This window comes from Heterodontus francisci, chromosome 3 (assembly GCF_036365525.1).
Source record: "Heterodontus francisci isolate sHetFra1 chromosome 3, sHetFra1.hap1, whole genome shotgun sequence".
Classification (NCBI taxonomy): domain Eukaryota; kingdom Metazoa; phylum Chordata; class Chondrichthyes; order Heterodontiformes; family Heterodontidae; genus Heterodontus; species Heterodontus francisci.
In genome coordinates, this window is record NC_090373.1 from 19,048,238 (window position 1) to 19,054,879 (window position 6,642).

At 49.5% G+C, this 6,642-nt stretch overlaps 1 protein-coding gene across 4 annotated transcripts in view; it reads right to left on the minus strand.

Moving 5' to 3' along the window:
* Positions 1-6,033, minus strand: part of phf3 (PHD finger protein 3) — a 170,302-nt gene extending 164,269 nt beyond the window's left edge. For all 4 annotated transcript variants that reach the window (XM_068020146.1, XM_068020145.1, XM_068020144.1 and 1 more), the window contains exon 1: positions 5,828-6,033. The gene's annotated coding sequence lies outside the window, so the exon portion shown is untranslated. The remainder of the gene's footprint in view (positions 1-5,827) is intronic.
* Between the last annotated feature and the right edge of the window lie 609 nt (positions 6,034-6,642).

Sequence of the window (6,642 nt, forward strand, 5' to 3'; positions counted from 1 at the left end):
TTCTTTGCCATTACAATTGGAGAGCAGTGAACAAGAATTCACTGAGGGAAAGCTAAAGACAATGCCTTAAAAATTAAACCATGTTACGGGCAAACTAGGAAAAGGCTGAGAGGGAACCCCTAGACCCCTTTCTCACCTGGTCGTAACAATATATACTTCCTGAGGTGTGGTGCCCAGACTGATCGCAGTACTCTCAATGTGTTCTAACTAGAGCTTTATATAACCAATGTAACTTCCACCCTTTTGTATTCAGGCCATTTTGAGAAAGGCCAACATTCCATTAGCCTTTTCAATTATTTCTGTCCCTACTTACGACTAGTAAAAATCCCAGAATTCCAAGGAGTGAAGATGGATTGTTATTTATTCGGTTACGGTAGATCAGCGGCCCTGGTTATGAGGTACTTAATGATGAGAAAATGAAATCTATCAAGCTAGACTCTTATTAAACATGACAAGGTAGAAATATTTAACCTAATACAGATGATCTTTTGACTCTGGGTAAAAGAAACACAGGATGCATTTTCATTGAAAGAAAAGCAAAATATTGCGGATGCTGGGAACCTGAACTAAAAACAGAGTGCTAGAAATACTCAGCAGCTCTGCAGCATCTGTGAAGAGAGAAACAGATTTGACGTTTCAAGTCAAATATGACTCTTCAGAACCGAAGGATGGCATAAATGTAGGTTGCATTTGCTGACAACGCAACCACTAGGTGGGCACAGTACTGGCACATGCGCAAATGCAGCCTCATCCACTGAAGCAGCACTGTCTGCAATGTCTAGAAAGCTGCCAGTAATAAAGATGGCACTGCTCAATGTCACAAAAATCAAACACAGCCTTAAACCCAAATCCCCACAGTGACTGCAATCGCCACCTCGATCCCATCCCCAACAGTACCTAGCTCCCTCCCGCTCCCGTCTGCTCGCCGTCTCTCCCCCCTCGGCCACCTTCCCTCCAGGCCTCGCTGTTTCCCTCTTGGCCACTGGCTCCCGCGTCGCCCCATCACCCCTCAACCGCTCGTTCCCCACCGCTTCTTTGGGCGGCGCGGTGGGGAATAATCTGCCAAAGGGGGAAGAGACAAGGCCAGGAGCGAGCAGTCGAGGTGGGGAATGGCGAGGGCGGGAGCGATTGGCCGAGGGGCGAAGCCGCGAGGCCTGCAGCAAGCGGCCGGGGGGGGGGGGGGGGGGGCAAGGGCGGGAACGTGTGGCTGGTGGGGGATGGGGGGGAAGTAGCGACGCAGGAAGTGAGCAGCAGAGGGGGTAGCAGCGAGGGCGGGAGCAAGTGGCCAAGGGGGGAAGCAGCGATGGGGGAAGCGGAAAGAGAGAGAACCAGTGGCTGAGGGAAGGTAGCAGTGAGGCAGTGAGCGAGAGGCTGAGGAGGGGAGAAGCGCCGAGCAAGTGGCTGAGGAAGGCAGCGGTGAGGTGGGATGAAGCGGGAAATTGTAAGCAGCGATTGAAGCAGGGATGGTGGGAGGGGGCAGAGTACTGTTCGGGGGAATGGAGCCAGCAATCGCAGCTATTGAGGGATGGCGACGTCAGCACGCGCATTCATACTCACAAGCTGGCAAATATTTGCATGCACTGATGAAGTCTGCAATCGCTCTGTGGATGCTCTGCGTTGCCGGGGGTGACTTTGATAAATGTAATGGGTTTTATGCCATTGAAAGGAGGAGGGGGAGATAGAACAAAAGGGAAGTTCTGTGATAGGGTAAAGGGCTGGAGAGATTAAATGACAAACCATGTGCTGGTCTTGAACTTGTTTTTCATGTTTTTGCTTTTGATCAGAGCTGTTCATTATTCTACCATTAACTCTCTTTCTGGACAAATTCTTTGTCCTTTACTACAACTATTACAACTCCCTTTGCCTTTTGTTCTATGACATCTTTGTCATTTAATCTCTCCTGCCTTCTACCCCAACACAAACCTTCCCTTTTGTGGTTCCTCGCCCTCCCCCTTTAAACAGCATAAAACCCATCACATTTCTACCTTCCTTCGGTTCTGAAGTCATATCCAACTCCAAACGTTAACTCTGTTTCTCTCTCCATAGATGCTGCCAGACCAGCTGAGTATTTCCAGCACTTTGTTTTTGTTACGCATTTTCATTAGTCGCTTCTTTCCCCAATAAAAACACAATGCCACACCTACCATTTATTACCATAAATGATGCCAAATGGAGATGTAAACCAAGACAACATTCTAAAAGGTAAAATGTGTGGAATCAATGACAGGAAGCATCACACAAAAACTATTTTTTTCTAAAAGGGGCAACAACTAGTACTAAATGGTAAGTAATGGAATAATTCAAAGCTGCTGTGCTCCACAGTTGTCAATCTTCTTCTGTTTATATGTAACTATGTTATATGCAGAATTCAATTTCAAGAACATGTAGTTTGTACACGCAATGACCTCTGTGCCTTGCTGTTCATATCTAACAGTTGCCAAGGAGGAGATAAGAACAGATACATTAAAGGCCATGTGACACAAGGCAAAAGAGCCTCAAAATCTGAATCAAAGATTCTTAAAATAGCAAAAAGCAAATCAAATCAAAAAGCAAGCCAAACCTTTTCCATTCACCTTAAATAAATTTGGGATATTTGCAAAATATTTACCAGGATGACTAAAAACGGAATTATGAATTTGTTACTTCCTTCGCCCAATCTCCTTTTAAAGTGCGTTTCACTTAGACTTCCTGAAACATGCGTTTGTTTCGAGTAATACACAGCTGTACGCTATCTGTACTAGTAGCTGTGCCTCTCCACCCCCAGCATTTCTTATACCAAAGCAGGAAGCTGCATTCTGCTAAGCAGGTGGAGTAGTACTGCAGGGGAAGGGTATCAAGTATTTCCTTATCACATTCATTAATACAACTGGAGATTCCATCCGATGCACCTCTGGTTCAATAGATTTAAATCCTCTGTTGTCATTTGATTTTTTTTAAATGTGCAATCTTGAAATTTGTTATACATGAAAGGCAACTGATATACTATGCCCTGAACTCCACGTGTCACAGGAACTGAGACTTTGCAGCTCTGCAAGCAGAACATAAAAAGTAAAAAAAGTTGTCTCTGCATATAAGCAAACGTAGAAGTTTACCATATGGGTTTGCAGCATACAAGACCATTCAGCCCATCAAGTTTATGCTAACTTTTTCTAGAGCCACTTAAAGTCCTGCTCTCCTTCCATAATCCTCTATTCCCTTTGCTTCAAACTCTTCCCTTAAAAAGATGCAATGGTCTCTGCCTTAGCCATTCCTGCTGGTAAAGCACTCCACGCTCCAAGAACTCAAAAGCTTCTCTGAACCTTCTCTTCACTAACTAAGTATCTTAAATTGACAACCCCCTCATCATTTACCCCATCAAATTTCAGTTGTAAAAAACTATCTTACACCTCCGTAGTCTTCTCCGGTCCAACAAAAATAATCTCAGTATCGCAAGTCTCAATCATTGTGAAAGGTATTAATGCCGTTTCTCTAATTAGATACCCACTACTGGCAAAGTACTCTGTGCCTAACCTTGAACAACTTGAACTTCTCCCCTGTATTCTATACCCATTAATGACTTTATCTGCCTGCACCTGCAAGGAATTATGTTTATGCACCCCTAAGTTACATTCTTCTTCCACGCTTCCACAGTAAAATTGAAAGGTGCAGCAACACCCAGTGGGTCTGGATTGGAACAAGACTAGAGAACATGGTTATGATCACTACAGCTCTGCTTTCACAAGCTTCAGAAACACATAAAAAAGCAACAGATATATGCCTCGAATGCATATATCACAAAACCACAGGAAGCAGAACCTAAAGGTAAAAAAGGTGGATGGTAGCCAGAGTATAACTATTACTAAAGGAAACATCTACTGGAAAATCTTGAATATTTCTATAACAAACGGCTCCAGATACGTCTTCTTTGAAATGGATTTATAAATGCAAAAGAGTTTTTGACTGCAAACATTGCAGGTATAAACAAACTTAATCACTTCAAGTGAAAAGCTTCCAATTTCATTAATATCTTACAAATGATAATGTAAAGCAAAAACAATCTCCTGGACAATAATGAAATCCACGCATTAACAAAGCATAGATTTATGGAACTGTACATCAACTGACCACCCAACAGCCCAAAAATAAAATCTTATTCTGTCCCAAACAAATTCATCAACGTGATCCTTTTAAGTATGTAGCTTGTGGATGAGTGGAAATTACAAAGGCTGCTCGGTGAGCAGTAATTGACATACTGCCATAACAGTCCCTGTTCATGCCAAACATCATGTTCAAGAAATCCTCCTCCCTTCCCACGCTCCGTCCTCCCACTCCCCCTGCATGCACTCACCCTCCTGGACCCTGCCCACCAACGCACCCTCCTACTCCTCATACCCGCCCCTCTGCTCTCTCTCCCCCCCCCTCCACTTCACCATGCTCATTCCCACGCTTGCTCCTTCACCTCGTCCCTGCGCTCTCATCCTCTCTTCCACCTCCTGCTCCCTCCTCTTCACACCCACCCACTCTACCAGAATGCCCACACCCTCCTGGCCCCAGCACACCGCGCACCCTCCCACTTCTCGTCCCCCGCTCCTCTGCACTCCCTACCCTTCCTCTTCACTGTCCCCGTTGTTCTCGTACTCGACCTCCTGCACTTCATCTTCCCAACATCTTCACACCCTCCTTGTCCTCCCCCACTCCTGCGGGTGCCCACCCCACTTCTCGTGCTACCCTGTGCTCCTGCCACCATCAAGTTCCAGTTCTCGCAACCCCCCTCCTCATCCTCCCCCATTCTTGCACCCACCTCCTCCTCCCCCTCCACATCCCACCCCGCTCTTGCCCCCCTCATACTGCCCACCTGCTCAAACCCCACCTCATTCTCCCCCCACTCTCACCCCCTCGCTCCTGCACCCCCCCACCGCTCTCACCCCCTCATCCTTCCCTCATCCTACCCCTCTTGCCCCTCCCACCACCTAGTCTTCCCCCCACCTCCTCATCCTCCCCCACTCTCAGCTCCCCCCCCAAACCTCTCACGCCCACCTCCTCATCCTCCTCCGCTCTCGCCCCTCACCTTCCTCGTCCTCCTCCGCTCTCGCCCCTCACCATCGCCCCCCCACCTCATTGTCCTCCCCCCACTCTCAACCCCCCTCCTCACCCTCCTCCCCCCACTCTTTCCCCTCAACCCCCTTGTCACCCCCACTCTTGTCCCCCCAGCTTCTCACCCACCCCCCTCCTCAGTACTCCCCCCACTCTTTCCCCTCAACCCCCTCCTCACCCCCACTCTTGTCCCCCCACCTTCTCACCCACACACCCCCCCCCCCGCTCTTGCACCTGACCTCCTCCTCGTCCTCCTTCGCTCTCGGCCCCCCTCGTCCCCTCACTCTTGCCATCCCTCGTCTTCCCCCCACTCTCAACCCCCATCCTCGTCCTCCTCTGCTCCTGCCACCCCACCTCATCCTCCCCCCCACCCACTCTTGCCCCCTTGGCCTCCTCTGCTCTCACGCCCACCTCCCATGCTCCTCAAAGCCTCAACCCCCCTCATCCTCCTTGCCCCCTCTCTCACCGTCCACTTTTTCCTCTTTCCTTCTCTATCCGTTTCCCAAGCTCTCCTCCCCACCCCCTCAGTAAAGCGTGCACGGAAAGCCGAGCCTCTCAGGCTGCGCGGCCCAGTCCCGAAGCCCAGGCCGAGGCTCCAGGGCCCTACATGTGGCCCGACGGCTGCAGCCCCGGCCCGGGAGCTGGTGGAAGAGGCGGGTCTCGGTCCAGCTCCAATCCCCGGGCCGGGGTAGGGAGGGGAGGCCTGGTCTGTTCACTGTCTTTATTTACATGGTGTTTAATGGACGCTGCTCACCGGATGGATTGACTTCACTCTCTCGCTCGGATCACCGTGCTATGGTCTCCCGGCGGTCTGAGGCGGTGCAGGAACACGAATCCGACCGCTCGCCATCGTTGTTGTCTCAGCTCGGCCGCCCGGAGCCGCCGCCATGGAAGGAGGGGGAGGAGGGAAAAACCGTCTCCTCCGCCAGGGGGTCACGTGGTCCGGCCTGGGGTGGAGAGGGGGGGGGCGCGCGGCGCGGTGCAGCTCGCGGGAAGGGGAGGGGCAAGGGATCCAACAGAATGGGACAGATCGGAAGGACTGGGGATGGTGCAGCTGAGGGTGTGCAATTGGAGGGTTATAGTTCACTGTGGGTGCCAGTCAAAGAGCATGTTTAACAGAATATGTGCACCTGGCAAGAGATGAGTGCAACCTACTGTGTGCCTCTGACAAAGCGGGGGAGGGAGGTGCAATTCAGCGTGTGGATCTAGCAGAATGGTTGGACGGGTGCAACTTTTGTGGCATGCATTGAGCAAAGGAAGGGGTGTCACTGAGTCCGTCGAAAGGAGGGAATGCAATTGAGTGTGTGTGCTCGTCCAGCAAAGTGGGGAGTACAATAGACTATGTGCACCCAATACAAAGTGCAATTGGTATCTGTGTCTTACTTTAAACAAAGTGGAGGTGGCTTCATACGTCCCACTGGTTACATCTCGCAGCGTACATTAGTACCTAGAGATTGCAAATGAAGTGTTATAATTGATAACTACATTATTAATTAACAAACAGAAAGAAAGGAAATAAAGAACTTGCCATTAGGTTGTGCTTACCACAACTTTAGGTCATCCCAAGGT